A 23,977-nucleotide genomic window follows, 5' to 3' on the forward strand; every position below is an offset into this window, starting at 1 on the left:
TATCCTTAATCAGCAAGTGCACCTACACCGGTCATCAGGCGCTGATCCCGCCTCCCACTAACTAATTGGGGGCACCAGTGTGCCAGCGTACTATGCTGTACAAACACTAGTTACAGGACATACTCCTAGGGAGAGTGGCAGAGCCACCTGTGTACAGGACATTATACCTAACAAGGTGTGGCTGAGCCACTGTGTGTGTTTTACATGATGTGATATATAGAGTATAAGGGTTAAGACGTGTCATGTATATTCTCTAAGCTTGCGTTACATATTGAAATAGTAAAAGGTTGCCTGTTGCACAAACCGTTGTATGTTTCTTACTCAGGGCAGATTCTCTAATATGGGGATCCTGGGTAAGTGGAGGCGCTGCACCATGATAGTTAAGGGTATGACCCCAGGCTCTCCCATGGCGGAGGCTCAGAGCTCCTGAAACCACAGGTATATACAGTACACCAGTAGTTCCCTTCGATCTAGGATTCACAAAAAGGGCTACATTATTATCATTACAAATGTTTATCCTGAAAAATTCTGACTTAAATACAATGAATAAATTATTAAAATGTATATTTCACCAACCTCTAACTGCCAAAATGTAGTCCATCGATCTCCCTTCAAATAAATCTGTGATATATTATACATACAGTAAGTAAAAAACATTACCCATCTATTCAATAATTAACAATAAAAAATGTTACATATACTTGTTTATCAAAGAATAGCACAATTATAGTGACTATGTTTAATTAAATGAAATAAAATCAATGTATTTAGGAAAAACCCTTTCCCTTGTAGTTGATTCATAAATCCAAAAGAATTCTTGCTGCAGAAACATTTGGTCCTATCTCCTCCTCTACTCATGGGGGGGGTAAATTACTTAATTTGTATCATTTTAGCATTTTGCTTATGTACAGTACTTAACTCTCAGCAGAAGATTTACTTGATTGTGATTAGTGAAGTACACTAGTGTAATCCCTCAAGTGTACTGTAATTATTCTGGGGACACAGAATGCCAGCAGTACACAAATAAATAATTCTAGTTTATAGCAATACAGTATGGCACAAAGCAACAGGCTGCCAAATTGTAAGGCACAGATGATAACAGTATGTGCAAGTTGTAACTTGTAGAAATAAAAAGAATGTGGTTATCTTCAACAAAGAAGGTGCAAGTGAGTTCTTTAGTTAAATATAAGAATGCCGTCCATGTGTGGCAAATAGCATCTGCGCTCGTGCTTCTCAAAAACAACGTGTTGTGACCTACTCCCTCTGTAGCTTCTATGTTGCAGCACTCCAAAAACTCATGCAAACAACTCCCAATGGAAATCTTCAAGAAAGGAAAAGATACACAGGGGCCAATTAACAAAGCAGTGATATGTCATTTTAAGTGCGATAAATGCCTTTATAGCGTGATACTGGCTGCTGTGCGATTCACAAAGCAGTAATAACAGTGCAGTATCGCGCTATAATGGCTTTTTATCACTAAAAAACTGTCAGTACAAAGAAAGGCGCACAATACTGTAGGCCAAAAAATGGCAAACATGCTATTTTTTGCCAGTATGAGCTATTCACAAAGCAGTAACTTATTAGTACTATAAAACCTCACCATTTCTTTTCACCAGCTAAAGGCTGGGGCAAAAGAAATGGAAACATGCATAAAAGCATCTTTTTCTTTTGCACAGTATTAATACAAGAGGCCGGCGGGGGGGCTCTGGGTGGTCCCCGTGGGTGTCCAGGAGAATCCCTGGGGTCCCTGGGTGGTCCCTGCTGGTGTCCAGGGGTCATCAGGTTGTCCCCACAGGTGTCCAGGGGCCCTTGGGTGCTCCCAGTGGGTTTCCGTGGGCCTCCAGGTAGTCCCCACAGGGGTCCCCGAGTGGTCCCTTTGGGTGTCCGGGGGTCATCGGGTGGTTCCTGTGGGTGTCCTGGGGTGCTTGGGTGATTCCTGCATGTGTCCGGGGGCCCTCAGGTGGTCCCCACAGGTGTCCGTGGACCTCCTGGTGGTCCCTGCGGGTGTCTGGGGGTCCTCGGGTAGTTCCCACGGGTGTCCGGGGGAACTCGGGTGGTGGTCGTGGGTGTCCGGGGATCCCTGCTGCCTGCGTACCAATCCTGCTACAGTAATTAATTATTTCTCCTCCCAATTCCATTGGGAGTTGCTCGTGGGAGTTTTTGAAGTGCTACACACAGAAGTTTTATTAACTTTATTTCTGATGGTTAATGTTTTATTTTAAATTGGCAAATGCCAAATTTTGCCCATCACTGTACTGTTTGTGTTAAGTGGGAGTGGGTAGAGGGGGGTGTATTTATTTGAAAGTATTGGAATTTTTTGGGGGGGTTGGCACATGATTGGTAGTGGGTAGTGGTTTATTTTTGTTTTTTTTATTTTGAAAGATGGTGTTTATTTGGAGATTTCTTTTATGTATTGATGGTTTTGCTTTGGTGTTTTAATTGTTAATTCTGGTGTTTATTTAGTATTTGCTTAATTGATTGCTGGTAATTTTGTTGTGTTTACCTGTTAGCTGTTGTTTATTTGGTGATTCTTTTGATTGCATTGGATATTGTTGGTAGTTGTTTATTTTTTAGGTTGACCATTGACTGCCATAGTGTTAAATCATGTCCATATTATATAGGCATGATGTACCCACTGTGCCAATCAATTGGTTTAATGGCATTTGTAATGTGTTTATTTTTCTATGTACAGGTGCGCCGGAAATTATTCTAAAACATGCCTTGGAAAATCTGGGGCTATCACCAACAAGATCCAGGTACATGCTGGGTACATGCTGCAAACATTTCAGTGACATTTCTGCAGAGACTAATGGCCCATCGGATTAACACAGCAGGGGTCCCTGGCAGTCCAATTCAGTTTGAATAGGACTGCCAGGGACCCCGCTGTTAATCCGATGGGCCTTTAGTCTGTCTGCAGAAATGTCACTGAAATGTTGCAGCATGTACCAAGCATGTACCCAGCATGTACCCTGCATGTACCTGGGTCTTGTTGGCGATTGCCCTAGATTTGTTTTAGAATACTTGTCGGCACTACAGTAATATGTTTTATTTTGGTCCAGTTTTTGTTAGCTTCACCATTTATTTGTATAGTGGTAAATCATGCCCATATTATATGAGCATCATGTACCCACTGTACAATGAATTGGTGGAGGGTGGGGGTAGTTGCCTGGGGAGGGTGATTAGGCCTCCTGGGTAGGTAAGGGGGGAGGGTTGGTTAACCCCTTAATAATTGATTAAGGGGTTAGGGGTCATTAGATTGTATTTATTATTGTATTGTTTCTGGCAATGGATTACATGGACGGTGATGAGAAGGAGGACGCCTTCAATGTGGCAGGCTGGCATGGGTGATTGCACATTTTATTTACTTTATTTCTGCTGGTTAATGTATTATTTTAAATGTGCAAATGCACTATTATCCATATCTGGATAATAGTAATTTTGCCCGTTACAGTACTGTATGTGTTAAAGGGCAGGGGGAGGGAAGGGGGTGTATTAATTTGAAAGTATTGGAAAACTTGTTTTTTGGGCACAGGATTGGTACTGCAGGCCAGCGGGGACCCCCGGATTCCTGCGGGAACCACCTGGGGACCCCTGTGGGGCCCCCGGACAACTGGGGGGATTATTTGGAGGCCCACGGATACCCGCAGGGACCACCCGAGGACCTCCAGACACCCGCAAGGACCACCTGGGGACACCCATGGGGACCACCTGGAGGCCTACGGACACCCGTGGGGACCACCCAAAGACCCCATGACACCCATAGAGTCACCCGAGGGCCCCGGACACCTGCAGGGTCCATACGAGGGAACCCGCCAGCCTCTAGTATCATTCCTGTGCATTAAAAGAAAAAATTGCTTTTATGTGTGTTAGGGGGGTATAGGGGATGCTGGGAGCACAGGGGGTGGGTTGTGTATTGGTGGGTAGTACATATTTTAATGTTTATTGGGGGCAAATGCTATTGTGCATTAACCACTTCATTGCCTTGGCTGCTAGCCGCTAAGGTAATGAAGCTGCTTTAATGTAATTTTTATTAATAGTGTGCGGGAGAAGGGGGTCTCTTGAGCTGAACCGCTTTGATTTCTGCTTCAGGGACCCCCTGCTTCCCTAGTTACAGGCCCCGGTATAGGGCATTGGGTGCCAGTACGCCGCCATTTTGTAATCGTCCGCATCACGTGACCGGGAATTTAAATAATGAAGGAGATACCTCCACCCAATATCTGGGTCTGTAACTCGGGAAGCAGGGGGTCCTCAAGGCTGAAATCATTGACCTTTCTGGAGCAATCTCGTGATCTTTTAAAGAGATTTATTCTTAGAGGGTACAAAGCGGATGATCTACAAAGCGGATGATCTTGAAAAAGCCTTATGGGAAAAAGCCTTATAGAGAAAGTCTATTGAAAAGGAAAAAGAAAGCTAAAAATGAGATGGGTGTTCCTCTATTTATAACATACTGTAGTTCTCAGGCTGAGCAAATAAAAACCATAGTTAAAAATCATTGGAAGATCTTACAGCTTGACCCCGTGATTGGCCCACTAGTTGCAGAGGGACCTAGATTTGTTTTTAGTAAGCCTAACACTTTAGCTAATTACTTATCATCAAGTATGTTTGACCAAGAAAAAAACAATCTGGTCAATAGACCCAAAGGCAGTTTTCGATGTAGTCATTGTGTTACCTGTCCCACTATGCAACCATCTACTAGATTTGCTTCCACAGTCACAGGAAAGAGTTATGGTATCAGTTCTTTTATTAATTGTGACACTCGATTTGTTATATACCTCCTTATCTGTTGCTGTGGGAAGCAATACGTGGGACGTACTATACGTCTCCTTAAACAAAGGATACAGGAGCATCTCAGACTCATAAAAAAGGGGGACCTTAATCACCCATTTCTAAACACGCCACAACGTGTCCTAAAGGGCATTCCAGTCTGTTTACCTTTAAAGGCATTGAGCATGCCCCCCCCCTCTTATCAGAGGAGGAGACAGAGTTAATAAATTGGACAGAAGAGAAATTCACTGGATTTTCATTCTGTGCACAAGGGTCCAATTAGGGTTAAACACAGACTGGGATCTTAGGAATTTCCTATGCTTTTTCATTTAGTCATCTCTCTTCCCTTTTTTTTTTTACTTTCCCATTTTTCCCCTCTTCCCCTTCTCTCTCCCTCTCCTTTCCCCTCCCCACCCGTCACCCTACCCACTCCCCTCTCTGCTTTCTCTTTTTTTCCCCCTTTTTTTTCTTGTAACACATCCTTGAAATCCAACCTAATCAAATTGATTGATTTAACCTTAAAACATACAATTCGTGTTCAAGATTTAAATTTGATCATATCACAGTCTGTTATGTTATTGACTGTGTTTAAATTATGGTTATCTCAATCAATGGAATTCTCTCCTTAATGTGTAAATTTGTGCCATGTGATGTTGCATATGAATATACTAAGTCACTTTCAGTAAAATAATAAATAAGGTTTTCTTATATTATTTGGTACAGACATGTATGCATCAATTTGACTATGATATCACAGTCCTAAATTTGGATATTGCCCATAGGAGGTATTAATACATAATATATTTTTTTATGAATTAGAGCTTAGTTGTCTATTATAATAACAATATTATTGTATCTTGCAGGTATTCAAACATGCATCTTCCTATGTATATTATTTTAGGATTAATCATAGCAACTGCAAACTATTGCACAATGGCTGTAATGTCTGTTACATTAATATTAATGAATGAGTCTTTTTGTTCAGGATTATTGGTTAAAGATTTTGGGTTTCTTAGACACTGTAATGGGTTAAATGTCTGTTTTTAGATTTTTTTTTATTTCAATATTCTTGGAACTGGCTGTTAGCAAATTGTGCATTCACAGTTTTTTATTATGCTATTTGGTTTTGTCTGTTTAAATAAGGCTATTGTTGTTTTTAGTGTGTGTTGACATTGGTGATGTCATCACAGATCAATATGTAGCGCGAAAACGGGAGTTACTTCCGGGTTCATGAAGTATACAAAAATCAAGTGTTTTGAACCACCAATCACACTTTGAGAAAGCTTGTGGGAGCAAAACATGTTAGTGTGTTTCTCTGGTTGCTAATAAATATTTTTTTTACTACACCCTCTTCATCTGTTCCTGCTCGTGGTGCAACGCTATCCTTGGCTCCTTGCCAAAACATTTTTTTCCTGCAATCACTGCGGTACATCTCAGGAGACCAACTCCAATTATTTATTATGTAAGCTAGCCGCTACGGTAATGATTTTTTTTATTGTTATTGGTATTTTGATACTAGTGTACATGAGCAGGGGGTCTCCTGAGCTGAACCGCATTGGTTTTATCCTCGGGGACCCCCTACTTCATGAGATACAGACCCCGTTATGGAGTGCCGATATACTAGTGCAGGATTTAAATTGCGCAGTCACGTAACGCGGGAGATGTTAAAAACAGGGGATACCAGCACCCCATACCGGGGCCTGTATCTTGGGAAGTAGGGGGTCCCCGAGGCTTAAACCAATGCGGTTCAACTCAGGGGACCCTCTGCTCATGTACAGGTGCGACGACGAGTATTCTAAAACCTGCCTTGGAAAATCTGGGGCAATTACCAACAATACCCCAGTATGCTGCAACATTTTCTGTGACATTTCTGCAGAAAAACGAATGGCCCATCGGATTAACACAGCAGTGGTCCAGGCAGTCCCATTCAGTTTGAATGGGACTGCCATGGACCCCCGCTGTGTTAATCCGATGGGCCATTAGTCTGTCTGCAGAAATTTCACTGAAATATTGGCAGCATTACCTGGATATTGCCCCAGAATTTCCCAGGCAAGTTTTAGAATACTCGTCGTCGCACCTGTACACTATTATCAAAATCAATATTTTTAATGCACGATCGCCTGTAAGAGCCGTGCATGATGATGCAGCGTCTCCATGCAACTCTTACAGGCAGCATTTTTTTCTATCAACTATCGTGTTATAGAATTTATAGCACGATAGCACTGATACAAAGAACAGGTCGCACGATAGTGCATTTTTTTTATCGGACTTAAAAAAGGCCTTCACTTCTTAGTGAATCCCGCTTTTGGCTTAATTTCTTATAGCACGGTAAAATAATTCATATCTCGACGCAAAAGCACTGATTTTATCACTGGTTTGTGAATTGGCCCCACAGTGTGCACCAGGGATCAGTATAAAATTGTATTAAAGATAAATAAAATAGCAATGAATCACTTAAAATTAAAACACTTTGATAGGATAGGCGTTTACAGTGCAGCCAAGAAGTATATCTAAGGCTTTGTTTATAGTGCAGGCGTGCACACGTGTGATTGAGCACATGGAGTTACGCGCACCTCTCATCCGAGCGATCCGTGAACTCTGGTGGGGAGGCGTGGCAGTGATGTCACGAGACTGGTTCACCCTCATTGGCTGAACCGCTCACGTGAGATGCCCATCTCGCGTGAAAAAATAAAATAATTTGTCTATTCAAAAATCTGCCGTGCCGTCGTGCTTCATTGCGCGCCCATAAAGCTACTGCATTTTGTTCACGTCGCGTGCGCTGTCGCTCGCACAGTCATGCGCACTATAATCGCACCCGAAGAGACCACAAGCAGCATCATCCGCAGGGGCTCGGCGAGCTGCAGTTCTCCTGAGAGAGTTTCAGCCCCACCTTGGAGGATCTGATATTGTTATGTGGGAATGTATGTTAGATTTTCTGTTTTATATCCCATCCCTGTTTATTTATTGAAACTGTCTGTATTTACTATATTGTTTGTTGTAATGTTATTTTTCTGTAATTTAGCATGTACTAATATTGTAGATTAAATCTAAAATGTAATAAGTACTGTATCTGGGCTGTAAATGAATCTCACACCTTTTCTAACAGAGTAACCACATTTTCAAACATATTTTGCTACAAAAGTTTTTTTTTTTTGCGTTAATCATATTTTTTCCCAGTAAACAGGGACCAAGGACCCTTAGCGTAAGCCCTTAAACTACCCTTGGTGGTGGAAGCGAATCGAGGTGTGGGTGACAGATTCGAGGGAGATATATGTTGTTATAGGGACCCTGCGGGGAGATGAGTGAGTAAGCTGGATAGCAGCTTGAGGTATTAACACATATGGTTGCATACACAATTCACGTGCTCACAAGTGTGCCATTTAAAACAGCACATGCTTCATCATGAGGTCACATCCAAGAGTCAGTGCTTAATACTAAATACCCTGTTTGACCAATCAAAATGGTTCACTAATAACAATTAGTACAAATATATATAATATAAAAATAAGTGAAAATACAATATAGAAACAAATGAGAAGGGAATACGTTGTCGCTCAATCACAAATTACTGCTAAAGTGCATTCATCATAATAAAAATCACCTCAGTTAATAGATCTCATTTTTGAAGAAACACAATAAATTAAATTTCAAAGTTAATTAATTGGTCCCTTTAATTTAATGGAATGCCTCTGATTACTGATTGATATTATAATCCCATTATATGCAGGAGCAGTGGTCCCACCTGCAATGTTAAACCAAATTTATAAAACCCTCCATGTGCGTTGACAGGTCCATTGACAGGGGGGACAGCCAGAAATCCTCTCCCGGGCCTGGTGGGTAAAGGGACCCACTCCGCCTGCTGGCAAACCTACTATGTGCCCTGATCAACAAAGGGGGCCTCCTGGAAGGTGTCCTTGGAGGTGCGTGTTGGAGGCAGCATGCTGTAGGCTGGTGAGAGTGTCTCCTGCAGGCACCTCCATGGGCACGTTCCATCATACAGCTCTGTATGCCTCCCCAATCCTCAAAGACAAAATGTGTATATGTAGGATATAGTGGTTGTTTATAAAGTGCCAGAGGGTTTCTGTACCAATTGAGGTAATGGCTGAAAAGGGTCGGGCGTGCAGCCGTTGATTCGGTCCGAGGAGGGATGACCCCAGGTGGGGAACTTGCTCCGGCACTGCCGGACCAGTGGACGGTTGTGTCAGCAGCTGATTGATAGAATGCCATAACAATTTCAAAAATCCATTGGTGTGCTTTCAAACTCCTGAACTGTTTTGAACAGACTTTGGTGGAATGCGGTTAGCTGTTCTTCGAATAGAGCCACGAATTGTGTAGTCTTTTCCGTTTGCTCAGCCGAACTCCATTTAGTAAATTCTACCAAGTGGTCTGTACGAGTCTGGTTCACACACTGTAGAACCGTCGCCACTAATAACTCGGTCTGCTGAGCAAAGTTTTTGATCATGCTAGCTGTAAATTAATTGTGGCGTTTGGTAAGGTCCCTCACTAGACTCGCCAGTCTGTTTGTAACTGTGTAGTCCAATTGTTCAATAATTCTTTGAATTGGTTGATACAATATTATGTGTTGTTCAGGAGTGTCACTTTATTTTGTGTAGCGCTACAGGCTACAATTTGTTTCTCTGCGTATACTACTATTTTACCCAGCGCCTCCTTTAAACTCGTTGAATGTAACTTCAGAATCAAACCAAACAACGCTTGTAGATTTATGGTCTGTTTGACAAACAATTGGTGATCGGTACTGATGGTCGCATCGAAAAAAAATAATTTCACCTTTTAACAATTCTCCACATACCATTCCATTTTTCTCAGCATGTATTAGGTGGTACCCTTTATTTTTGTAATCTAAAATGGTTTGGGAGCTTTTGTGATACTGGTCCATCCACTGGCAGGTGTACACTCAAAATGTTTCACAATTGAGTGACAATACAGCTCTCCATGGTTTTCTGTCTCCGGTTGTTGTGCCGTTCCAGATATTGTTTTCCCTCGCCATTTTAAATTTTGTCTGGGTGCTTGGTCAAACCCCGCCCAAACCATCAGGTGACCATCAACGCCTCTACAGTAGACAACAGTGTTATCAGTTTCTGCACAGCCTCAGTAACAGACCATTGAGCTTTAATTATTGGGGTGACTAGATTTTTTTCTTGAGGTATCTCAGCGGTAGCCCCCAGATCTATAGGTGGATCGATCACGCCTCTCAGCCTTTGTAGTTATTCCTCCTGCTCGAAGATCCTTTGTTGCATAGCGATGGGGTCTCGGTTGATACCTTGTGCTTTAAGCATCATCGATCTCAAGTAGTGACCTGTCCATGGCTTGGGGAGGAGATGTAACTTTATACGACTTTGCCGTTTTGAGCTAAACTGTCACAGTTCCGGGCGGTTGTAATTTCTATACTGCAATCTTTATAGACATGCAAACGTAATTTATGGAGGAGGAAATTAGTGTGATTTGATTGTGTAGACCACATGAGCCGATTGAACGCATCACCTGGCTTAAACTCTTGCCCCACATAAACAGAAATGAATTTCTGCTCACACACACATCTGATTATTTGCATGCATTATAACCGCATGATTATCGTCGCTCATAGCACGTGAAAAATCTAAAGCGACAGCAGAGGAAATATTATGCGAACCAAACAAGCAGCGCTGTGTCCAGTTTCCCAATGTGAGAACAATTGATTGTGGGCATCACAAAACTTTACCATGTCTTCTTGATTAAGTGGGGTGCACTGCTGCAAATGTAAGAATGGCTGAAAGTAGTTGGGTTTCAAGACATTCAAATCTTGATGGAGATTTATTAATGCCAATATATCTTTACACGCTACAGAATTTGCATCTTTCCATTCTGCAAAATCGTCGCCCGGCGTCGGCTAACATACCCATGACATCGAATATCGGATGGAATGTCCTCGGGCGCGTCACTCTGCTTGCGGCTCCACAGCGTGTATTATATGCAGGGCAAAGGAGAGAGAGAGTGGCCACAGTGAAAAAAGACAGCTCAAAATTTTGCACACTTTTTCAACAGGGTTGAGGGAAAGGGGGGGAGGGGGTTTTTAGGAGGGGTGAGAGATGAAAACAAGGGAACTGTTATTGATTCAAGCTTGTTGATTGGGGACACACTCACATTAAAAGCTCTCAAAACTTGAATTGATGTCTCCTCCTCTTCTTGTGCTTGGTGTCTTCAACAGATGTCTTCTCTTCTATATGCAGGTGGATGGATTGAGGCCGAGGAGATGCCTCCTAAGATCTTCCTTAGTAAAAAATAAAGGGAAAAATAGTGCAATACAGTTTATTAACGAATAAAAACTTGAGATTTAAAACTTACAAGCGACCGATCAATTTGAGCATAGGAAGGAGATGCCGCCAGGTTCCACAACTTGTCCCTTTCTGGGCAGTGGTGTCCTGTCTCTGCTGGTTCCCGCTTGGCAGATGTATACTGTCTGTGGCTGGGATGCAGGTGGCCACAGTGCGGATGTCCAGAGCCAGTGCACAGGCTATGTCCTCCCCCTCCGGCCGCCTATCTTCCCCGTGCAGACAATTCCAGGCTTCCTTGCTCCGCTGTGCATGCGCATGCACAGACGGCGAGACGCTGGGCCAGGGAAATCAGACCTCCTCACTATGGTGGCTTGTAAAGACCAAAAAGCGACGTCACTGAGGAAGCATTGGCGAAACGCGTCAAATTGATCGGTCGCTTGTAAGTTTTAAATCTCAAGTTTTTATTCAATAACAGTTCCCTTGTTTTCATCTCTCACCCCTCCTAAAAAAACCCTCCCCCCCTTTCCCTCAACCCTGTTGAAAAAGTGTGCAAAATTTTGAGCTGTCTTTTTTCACTGTGGCCACTCTCTCTCTCCTTTGCCCTGCATATAATACACGCTGTGGAGCCGCAAGCAGAGTGACGCACCCGAGGACATTCCATCCGATATTCTATTCAAATCCACACAGAGGTTGGTGAATAACCTCTGTAAAGACTCAGGCAGCGGAATCACTCTGTGGAAAGGACTGGAACCACATATTGAACAGTAGGGAAAATTTCTTTTTTTGGCGCAAACTTTCCCCCTTTTTCCCTCATACCCATGACATCGGCTGTGAGCAGAAACAGCTGTTTGGAAGGTCCCCTATCAATAGGTCCCATGGGATAGAGAAAAGGTAGTGTAACGGACGGGGGACTCTCGCTTCCCAGCGTGTCCCCGTCACCCCAGGTCCCACGGAGGCTAGCTGTCCCGCTCCCCTATGTCCCCAATCTCTATCCTCCTCCCTGCGCCGTTCCTCCACGGCACGTCCGCACGCCCAGGCACACGTTCTGCACACACGTGCGGATCCCTCACCGAGCGCGCACGTTCCCGATCTCTTGCCTCCTATCGTGGTATACCCTTACCCACCTCAGTACTGGGGACTGGCCAGGTCTGCAGGCATACAGGCATTACATAATGCAGAGCCCAACAAATGCAGACCCCCCTGAGGTGGGCCAAGGTGTCTCCATGGAACATTGGCAATTCCTAAGCGACCAACTCACTAATGTCACACAGAGACTTTCTAACTTATCTCTCCGGGAATCTCCTGTGGCACCGTCTACTCCGGCCCCAGTGCCTACAAGTAATCCGGGGCCACGTATTCCACCCCCCAACCGGAATGACGGGGACCCACTCGCTTGCCGAGGTTCCTGAATCAGTGTGACGTCCAATTCGAGATGTCCCCATCCCACTTCCCTACTGGACAAACTAAGGTGGCCTACGTCTATGCCCTACTCACTGACGACGCTCTCGCTTTGGCTTCTCCCCTCTGGGAACACAGACCAGATATTACCCAAGATTACTCCAAATTCCAGCATGAGTTCCAACAGGTTTTTGACACACCAGCGCATAGGGAGACTGCCGCTTTTTCCTTGTTTCATCTCTCTCAGGTTCGTAGGTCAGATGCAAGATACGCGGTGGAGTTCTGCACCATCGCTGCAGAAACCCAGTGGAACGATGAAGCTCTCGCTGCGGCATACTGGCACGGCTTGTCCAAATCTTTCAAGGATGACCTTGCAGCACACGCCCGGCCTTCATCCCTCGAGGAACTCATTGCTCTCAGTATCCGGATGGATCAGCGCACTCAAGAATGACGCCACGAGCGTCACCGTTCTCGTTCTCTCTCGTCCTTGCCTGTTTCTCCTAGGTCTCCTCCATTCGCCTTCCCTGCGTTGGACACCCCTGAACCGATGCAGATCGGTAGCCAACAGCTTTTGGCTGCTGAGAAAGTGCGACGCCGCAAGGAGGGTCTCTGCTATTACTGCGGTTCCCCAGAACACCAACTTCGTCACTGCCGCTTGAAACTGGGAAATGGGAATGCCCAGTTTCAAGGTAGAGGGGCTTCTACTAGATACTATTTCTCCTTGCCCCTCTCTCCCTAAGGAACTACCGAAGAAGATATTACTCCCCATAACTCTCGTGGGTCCTGATCTTCAAATAGAGGTGGAAGCGTTAATCGACTCTGGGTCTGGTGGCAACTTTCTTGATCACACCTTCGCTTGCAACAACCAAATCCCGTTACTCAAGAAAAAGTCGCACATCGGCCTGGAGGCTATTGACGGTCGACCGCTTCAACCAGCCTTCATCATTTGGGAGTCAATTCCACTTACCCTGACCACCACGGATGGTCATACTGAGGTAATGGTTTTCGATGTTTTCCACTCCCCTACTGTCCAGGTTATTCTGGGACTGCCGTGGCTTCAGCTTCACAACCCGCGTATTGATTGGACCAATGTTTTGCCGATTCAATGGGCTGCTACCACAGAAAAGACGGTTTCTCCTCCTGTTGCCGTGCTCGCTGGCCTCAACACCACCTCATCTTCCCACTCCGCTTTGCCGAAGGTATACCATGAATACTTAGATGTCTTCAACAAAACCCAGGCTGAGGTGTTACCCCCTCATTGCTCTTATGACTGTCCCATTGATTTAATTCCTGGAACCATACTCCCCAAGTCCAAGACTTACCCCTTGTCTGTGCCCGAGATGGGAGCGATGACGTCATACATCCAGGAGAATCTTAAGAAGGGGTTCATCCGGAATTCCACCTCCCCCGCCGGGGCAGGCTTCTTCTTCGTGAAAAAGAAGGATGGCTCCTTAAGACCCTGTATCGACTTTCGTGGGCTTAACCAGATTACGGTAAAAACCCAGTACCCCCTTCCTTTGATTTCAGAACTCTTCGACCATCTACAAGGAGCCTCTATATTCTCCAAACTCGATGTAAGAGGAGCCTACAATCTTATTCGTATAAGAGACGGGGACAAATGGAAAACCGCGTTTAACACGCGTTCGGGACATTATGAGTACTTAGTGATGCCGTTCGGCCTATGCAATGCCCCTGCTGTTTTCCAAGAATTCATGAATGATATCTTCCGGGACATTTTGGGAACGTTCGTCATCGTATATTTGGACGACATCCTCATCTACTCTAAAAGCTTGGAGGAGCACATTCGCCATACCAAGTTGGTACTCTCTCGGCTTTGTGCTAATCGCCTCTACGTGAAAATGGAGAAATGTCTTTTCCATCAATCTTCCACAGCCTTCTTAGGCTATATAATCTCTGACAAAGGCTTCACCATGGACACTGAGAAATTGAAGTCTGTACTACACTGGCCGTTGCCGAACTCCCTCAAAGCCGTGCAGCGCTTCCTTGGCTTTTCTAATTACTACCGGAAATTCATCTATAATTTCTCTACTATTGCTCTACCTATCACTGCCTTGATCAAGAAAGGTGCTGATCCGACTGTTTGGTCCCCTGAAGCCATCGAAGGCTTCGACTTTCTCAAAAGAGCCTTCGTGTCTGCCCCCATCCTTCAGCATCCGGATACTTCCCTTCCTTTTACTCTAGAAGTAGACGCCTCTGATGTGGGTACCGGCGTAGTGCTTTCTCAGAGATCATCCGCACAGGAAAAACTCTATCCTTGTGGATTCTTTTCCAGGAAGTTCTCTTCGGCCGAGAGAAATTATGATGTCGGGAATCCTGAGCTTCTGGCCATCAAATTGGCCCTCCAAGAATGGAGACATCTCCTCCAGGGTACCATGCAGCCAGTAGCCATCCTCACGATCACAAAAACTTATTGTACATTGAGGGGGCTCGTCGTTTGGGATCCCGTCTGTTCTTTTCTCGGTTCAATTACACAATTTCTTATATTCCTGGCACCAATAATATCAATGTGAAACCCAGTGACTTGGAAAAGGCGCTTAACAACTATAAAAGTGATCAAAAAAATAAAAATGTGTGAAACTGACGAATTCTCTCAACCTTCCAGGGAATATGCACTGATTCCCTTACAACAGTTTAGGATCCAGGGCAGGAAGGGAGCAGTATCCTCAGGAACACCCAGAAAAAAATACAAAAATAATCATAGTGTGGTATGAAAAATACATATATGTCAAACTCTGAGACTTGGCTCTTATGGTGACCTACTTACAAAATGTAAGATTCAAAATAGCAGGTTTGTATTAGTGATGGATCTTTGGACACCTCAGCTTTGGACCACGGCATACAGCAGCATACATCAATAGGGTTGGTGTCAGGCAGGATGGTGTATTTACTCTGGCAGCAGCTCCCAATCAGTCATATGCAATCATACAGAGATAATGGAAACAATAGTGCTTTACCAGATAACACAAAGTTTTATCATAGAGACTTGCAGGACATGTACTCACAATATATTCAATGAGCACATTCACATCAAGGTATCTTTAGGCAGTTGGATATCGGCTCGGCAGATGGAAAACAAATCCCTCACTCCACTCCGCTCACTTGTCCTCCACGAGGGTGCCCCCTCGTCCGGTGCCGGATGGTTGGCGTCTGTCGTCACTTCCTGGCCTGGCGGTGACGACTTCCGGTAGGCGCGAGTAGAACGGGGAGTAGGAGGGACGCCGGTCCGTAGCTCTGCCTCCGTGGAAACAGCAGTACAACAGCTCCCCAACGGTGAATACAGCTGGGCTCTGCTAAACTGGAACTGGAACTTCTTTGGCTCAACGCGTTTCACTGCATACCGCAGCTTCCTCAGGAGCAATGATTAAGTCCCCTACTGGGTGTTATTTAAATAGCCTTCTCAATTAAGGCAATTGGTGATGTAATCAAGCATAATTCCACACAGGATAGTTAACATAATTACACACAGAGTCTCCCAAAATGGGTACATGATCTCTGTGGCCAAAAAAACGACGCAATAAAATACTTTATTAATTATAAAAAAACATGAAACTGAGTACCTACATAGTTTAAAAATGATTGAATAATAAAATTAATTGGGGGTTGTTAGATCGAGATGCTTAATGGAGGGTAGAGAGAGAGAGAGAGAAACATATGTTAGTTAATCATAAATATCAAATATGGCTAACATTAATAAAAACATATTAAAAGTGAAAAACTAAAATGCAAATAATAAGACTGACATGACTTAAAAAAGGGGGGTGACACAGGAAAGTGCAATTACAGTGACTAGAGGAAAGTCATGTCAGTCTTATTATTTGCATTTTAGTTTTTCACTTTTAATATGTTTTTATTAATGTTAGCCATATTTGATATTTATGATTAACTAACATATGTTTCTCTCTCTCTCTCTCTACCCTCCATTAAGCATCTCGATCTAACAACCCCCAATTAATTTTAGTATTCAATCATTTTTAAACTATGTAGGTACTCAGTTTCATGTTTTTTTATAATTAATAAAGTATTTTATTGCGTCGTTTTTTTGGCCACAGAGATCATGTACCCATTTTGGGAGACTCTGTGTGTAATTATGTTAACTATCCTGTGTGGAATTATGCTTGATTACATCACCAATTGCCTTAATTGAGAAGGCTATTTAAATAACACCCAGTAGGGGACTTAATCATTGCTCCTGAGGAAGCTGCGGTATGCAGTGAAACGCGTTGAGCCAAAGAAGTTCCAGTTCCAGTTTAGCAGAGCCCAGCTGTATTCACCGTTGGGGAGCTGTTGTACTGCTGTTTCCACGGAGGCAGAGCTGCGGACCGGCGTCCCTCCTACTCCCCGTTCTACTCGCGCCTACCGGAAGTCGTCACCGCCAGGCCAGGAAGTGACGACAGACGCCAACCATCCGGCACCGGACGAGGGGGCACCCTCGTGGAGGACAAGTGAGCGGAGTGGAGTGAGGGATTTGTTTTCCATCTGCCGAGCCGATATCCAACTGCCTAAAGATACCTTGATGTGAATGTGCTCATTGAATATATTGTGAGTACATGTCCTGCAAGTCTCTATGATAAAACTTTGTGTTATCTGGTAAAGCACTATTGTTTCCATTATCTCTGTATGATTGCATATGACTGATTGGGAGCTGCTGCCAGAGTAAATACACCATCCTGCCTGACACCAACCCTATTGATGTATGCTGCTGTATGCCGTGGTCCAAAGCTGAGGTGTCCAAAGATCCATCACTAATACAAACCTGCTATTTTGAATCTTACATTTTGTAAGTAGGTCACCATAAGAGCCAAGTCTCAGAGTTTGACATATATGTATTTTTCATACCACACTATGATTATTTTTGTATTTTTTTCTGGGTGTTCCTGAGGATACTGCTCCCTTCCTGCCCTGGATCCTAAACCAATAATATCAAGGCCGACGCTTTGTCTCGCCAGTTCTCCACGCAGAACAAATCTAATGAATCTTCTGAGACGATTCTTCCCGCTAAGTGTATTATTTCCGCCAACAATTTCGATATCTTGGATGAAATCAATAAAGCCCAGGCTCATATTCCTAGGAGATTAAGGTGCCAGAAGGATGGTTGTACGCTGCGCCGCGTTTTCGCCACAAAATACTTCTGTGGGGACATTCGTCAAGAGCTGCTGATCATCCAGGCTTCAAGAGGACGATAGATCTTATCAAACGAACCTTTTGGTGGCCTAAGATGAACAGGGACATTTTCGACTTCACCAGAGATTGTCCGGTCTGTGCCCAGAGCAAATCCGCCCGACACCAACCTTCTAGTCTCCTCCTGCCTCTTCCCATTCCGGAACAACCTTGGAAACATATCTCCATGGACTTTGTTGTGGAACTTCCTAATTCTAAATGGATGAATACGATCCTTGTGGTAGTAGACAGATTTTCCAAGCATACACACTTTATACCCCTCAAGGGTCTCCTCAATTCAGCTACCTTGGCCGACGTTTTTTCAAAGGAAATCTTCAGATTGTATGGTGTTCCTATTTCGATTGTTTCAGACCGAGGTACTCAATTCGTTTCTAAATTTTGTCGAGCTTTTTCTCAGAGACATGGCATTTCCCTTCTATTATCCTCGGGTTATCACCCACAAACCAAAGGGCAGACGGAGAGAATGAATCAGACTCTGGAACAGTATCTCAGATGCTTCGTGTCTGAATCGCAAGACAATTGGGTGGACCTATTACCCTGGGCTGAGTTTGTCATTACCTCATTAAAAAACGAATCCACGCAAGAGTCGCCTTTTTTCATTAACTATGGATTCCATCCCAGCAGTCTTCCCCTCTCCTCCCTCCCCTCTGGTGTTCCCGCAGAAGATTCTCACATTTCCAGTCTTCAAAATTCTTGGAAAAAGATCCTAAAAGCTTTGCAAGGTTCCGTTCAAAGACAAAAGACGCAGGCTGATCGGCGACGTCAAGTGGGTCCAGTATTCAAACCCGTAGACAGAGTTTGGCTATCTTCCAAGAATATCAAGCTCAAGACTCCTTCCCAGAAACAGGCCCCAAGATTTTTGGGTCCTTTCAAGGTCCTCGAAAGGATCAACCCAGTCGCGTACCGACTTGCACTCCCCGCTACTATGAAGATCCCCTCTGTATTCCACGTGTCGCTACTTAAGCCCTTAAGCCAAAATGTCCATTTTACGGACCGCCCTTAGAGACCTAATCCAGTCGTCATACAAGGACAACAAGAATTCGAAGTCCAGTCCATACTCGATTCTCGTTGGTCCCGGGGCAGACTTCAGTTTCTCGTACACTGGAAAGGATATGGCTCGGAGGAACACTCCTGGATACCATCTCATCATATTCATGCACCAGCACTCATCAGACAGTTCCGTCTGAAGTTTCCTCATAGACCTTGGGAGGATCGTCCAGAGTCCGATCCTCAAGGGGGGGATACTGTAATGGATCGGGGGACTCACCCTTCGCAGCGTGTCCCCGTCATCCCAGGTCCCATGGAGGCTAGCTGTCCCGCTCCCCTACGTCCCCAATCTCTATCCTCCCTGCACCGTTCCTCCACGGCACGGTCCGCACGCTCAGGCACACGTTCTGCGCACGCTCGCGGTTCCCTCACCGAGCGCACGTGTTCCCGATCTCTTGCCTCCTATTGTGGTAAACGCGCCCCTCGGCGTGCCTCCGTCATCCCAGCCCTTTCCCTACCTGGTTCCTCCGCTCCTCCTTCCCCTCTGTCTCCCGTGCCGAGCGCCTCCTCTGCGATGCTTCCCCCACGCTCTGGTACACGCGCGGTGCGCGCGCATAACAAGGTTACAGAAGGAGCGCGCACCCGCTCTAGTTACCAGCCCTCCCCAGGCACTAGCTCCGTCCCCCGTCGGTTGCAGGCAATTACCCTCGATTTCCTCCCCGTCTCCTCCCCTGATCTCACAGACCTATCCCTGCAATTACCCACTCAAACTTCTGCTCCTCCCTTCACCCCTATTGGCCCTTCTTCCCATATAACCTCACTCTGTCCTCTCAGTCCTTGATCTGCATAGCTTTCCTGTAGCTCCTGTGTGTGCAGTGTCTATGCCTAGCTCCCTTGTCTATTTCAGCTCTGGTTCCTGCCCCTGCCCTTGTTTGGATTCTTTTGGTTTGAACTTGAACTCTACTTTGGACTTGACTACGCTGCCTTCTCCTGCCCTTGAACCCTGGCTTTCGGACATCACTACGCTGCTCTCTCCAACCCCTGAGCTCTGGCTCTTGGACATTACCTTCCGACCTCTGGCACCCCGGATTCAGCAAGTATAACGTTAACCCTTACTCACCAGGCCCGGCAACGCATTACCACACTCCTGGCACGCCCTCACTGCTGTGGGTGCGTGTTATACCCTTACCCACCTCAGTACTGGCGACTGGCCAGATCTGCAGGCATACAGGCGTTAGAGGTAGTCTGCTAACCAAGGGATTACCATATACTGTACAGTATGTTACAACAAGGTGACAAGCAATGTGCCTCTTTGTGGATACTGCAAGGGCACCGAAGGATGAAGTATGTTTGATGTTCACTGTAAATAAAAAGAAAACACTGGTGGGAAAAGTTCCTGTCGCCCATCTTTTATTTGCTAAGGAAAGAGGTGTTACATTTAGAAACAGAGAAAAGCAGCAACAGGTATTAGTTTGTTTTCTGTTTTTCAGATCTCTCTTATTAGAAATGCTTACTTAATCATAAATACAAAATCAACCTTTTGATTGATTACATGCCTTTTTTGCTTAATAATAAATAAATAAATAAATAAATAAATACACAATCAAATCTGAAATGTGAAATAATTTTACTTGGCGTGCTGACAGAAAAGCATCATATAATAATATTGGTAAAGTGGTAGACAGATTGTTGGATGGGTTAATAAACTCTTAAAGTCTTGTCCTCTACAATCTTCAGTGACCTTTAATATTTACAGTACAACGGCTATGATTTTGTACCAGCGGCAATATAACACTCTTTCATTCATCTTACAAATACACCTGTCTCTACCACATTGAATGAGCACTTTTTTAGCACTGCTTTCACCCTATCACTAGCATAAGCTGTTGCCTCAAGGATGACAAATGCACATGTTTGGAAATGGATTGACAGCTGGGCTAAAACCAAATGACCCTGACACTAGTCTAAAATAGTTCACTGCCAAAAATAAGTATGGCAAGAACAGAAAAAGTTATTTTAAATCACCTTTTTAACCACAATACTACACAATCTGATGGATGAAGGCTGGAAAGAAACTTGAAATAAGTCATATTTCTGTGAAGGTTAAGTGCATTAATTATTTTTGTAAAAATCGATGATTTTTATTAAATATATGTGTCTTTAATACTGCTTTTTGTGCACACAGTAGACACAATTATTATTTTGTGGAAGTAATTTTCTTCTAACTGCTAAAGCAAACTTGCATTTGTGCCCTTTTGCTTGCTCAAAAGATTAAAGGAAATAACTGGGCTTGAAAATTGTTGATAAAAGTAGGTATGGTTTTTAGATGTATATAAAAAACAATGAATGCATTTAACCTCCACATATAATTGAAGATACATATGACACATTTCTTTGCCATTTTCATCCATCACATCCTGAAGAGTTGTGGTTAAAAATGTGATTTTAAAACACCCCAAAGGTGACATGTTCTGTGCTTACATTAGTAAATGCAATTAGATGATCAAAGGCAAACGAGCAATGATTAAGATAAAGGTGGCTGATTTATGGAAATGATAAATCAGTACATTCTGTTAAATAACCATTCAGCTCTGGTAAGTTCACAGTTCACATACATCATTATTTTATCATTTATTTTAGGTCACTGTAAGTTAACAGTGTTAATAGAACCTATATTTATATGCATCACTTGGATGTTTTACTTACACCTGGGGGGCAGGAAGGACTCAGCTTCTTCGAATTTCATACACATAGCATAAATGGTAGGTTGAAACAAATCTTACAGCAGAGATGCATAACTTTTTTTATAGGAAAAGCTATAAACTACTGTTCGAATAAAAGCACATGTTATGAACTACCGTATGTCAACTAGAGATGGGCGGATTTGGATCGACCGGGTCCTTTGATCCGCAGATCACGCTCCAAAAGAACAATGCACAATTTCAGATTTTTTTTCTTTCAGAGGCAAAGAACAATCTGTTCCCAGACACATTTTTGAAGAGAGAGGGGCCAGTTGTATAAATATCCCCTCAAACGTCCCTCCAAATAAATTAGCGAGGCATGTCTGTGCTGAAAAAGGAACACACATGAGGTACCTGACTGGGAGATGTGCTAATGGCTATGCAAACTATATTAAAATGAGTCTCATCCCACACTTCCTAGAATGATTTCCATACCAACTATTTATAGTTCATAATAAGCCTAATGCACCAGCTTAATAACTGGAATGGTGTCAGACCAAACAAGTCTAGAAACCACGCAACCACTGCTTTTCTAGGTCACAGCTATAGCAGTGTCAGCTAAACCAGCCAATGGCTAGCTTCATTTAAAAGCAGACCACTTCCACTACCTGGTTGACAGTTTAGTGTTCCTTGTGAAACACACCCAAGATACCTGTGAGATACACTAGATTAGCTACATTTGTGAGCAGGAAGTAGCTCAAAAGTAGGACGTGACAGTGTCCATCTGCTGGTTTGCTCACACTGCTAGAGCTGTGGTGGAGAAAATAAATGGTTATGGGTTCTATCCCTGCTGGGTCTGACCCCATTCAAGTCATTAGGTTTGTGCCTTATAATGAACTCTATATAGTCAGTATGGAAATCCTTTTAGGAAGTTTGGGATGGCACTCATTGAAATATACTTTTAAAACAATTAGCATATCTCCCAGACAGGTACCTCAGGTGTGCTTCTTTTTTAAGCACGGGTATTTCTCTATCATTTATTTGGAGGGACATTTGAGGGGAAATCTACAACTGGCGACATTTATTAAATTTGAAAGTCTAGCTGAATGAATTAAGAATCTGTTCGTAGATTCTTAAAAAGATCCTTCCGATTTTAGTCAATGGTGGATTTGAAGGAATCCACCTGGATTTTGAAGTATGCAATTCACGTGTGGATTTTAGTGGCTGCGGAATGGATTTTGTTAACATGATCCGCAGAATTCCGGAAAAGAAGTTTGATAGTTTCACCCATCTCTAATGTCAAACCCATCGCTTCCCATTGACCATAGCAACTGCTTACCAACTTTGGGAAATCCTACTATTTATGGGAAAGTATTGTGATCACAGTTAGCAAAGGCCCTGCGATATATTTCAATTAGCTTTAAAAAGAACTACTATTAAAAATAATAATTGTAAGAGTAATTTTTTTTTAGTAAAGTAATAACCAGTAATATGTAATAAGCCAGATGGTTTTCCATCTATGGAAAATAGATTTTTGCAGTAATAGAATTGACATATTACACCATTCAGTCCTAAAACACGTTTAAAACATCTGCCTCTCTACAGTATATAGCAGCTCTTAATGTACAGTACATGTTGCTTATTACTCCTTTAATCCTTACCCTGCATCCAAACACATATAACAAGTAGATATTTTCACCCACCTCCAACAGGTAAGGAATAAATATTTTGGAGAACTTCACCGACAAATTCCCTTCACCCCTCTATCCTTGGCCTTTTACTGGCTATCAAAATGTGCCAGAGGAGATAACGTGGTGAAGTAGACTAATAAACGTGGTGAAAATATCTCTTGCAGTAACCTCCATAATTTTACCTTGTTAATGAATTGCGGGAGAATTTTGTGATACTGTATATAGCATTATACACTCAAAGGAGTAGATTTTAGCAGTGACCTACCACATATTTAACTAAATATAAACTTTATAAACTAGTGCTTTAAGTTTGTCTTTTTTTTTACAGAGTGGAAAAATAATAATCACAAAAGTGCTGTCCCTAGTGTAAATCTGAAGCAACTATAAAGGTTACACTGCTGCCCAAAAGAAAAATACATTAATGAAGGGAATGTGATAGCTGCCATCTGTCCTTAAGAACCACAACGAAGATAGACTACCTCATCTTAAGATATATTTGTGCTTTCTTCCCCTCCTTTCTCAGCTGCCAAATTACACAACTCTCAATCATAAATATCGTTAGCTATAAGAGCTATGTTTCTGATGCAGGGAAGTGGTCATATATCATACTTTCATATATATATATATATATATTTTTTACAAATTGTTTGTGAGGCTCCTAATGGTTTTGTTGACCTGTCCCTTACTTCACTGTTGCTTCTGTTCTCAGAGAAAACAATGTTCTGTGTGATTTACTGAAAGATGTTTTTGAATAATGAGGCAGAAGTAACCAAAGGAAGGTTTCAAAAACCTAGAGTGTCGTTAAAGACACAAATGATGCTCTTCAAAAGATATTGCAGCTGGAGCCTACTTATTGCCGTATGTGTAAAGGAAATAAGCCAAACTGAAATATTCCCTGGTATGCTCACTTACAGTAATATCTATCATTTCAAGCAGTACAACAGGTGCTGCCCTTTTTAAAATTAAGAGAAAAAGTAACAGTGAT

Source organism: Ascaphus truei, chromosome 1, assembly GCF_040206685.1.
Source record: "Ascaphus truei isolate aAscTru1 chromosome 1, aAscTru1.hap1, whole genome shotgun sequence".
NCBI classification, from domain to species: Eukaryota; Metazoa; Chordata; class Amphibia; order Anura; family Ascaphidae; genus Ascaphus; species Ascaphus truei.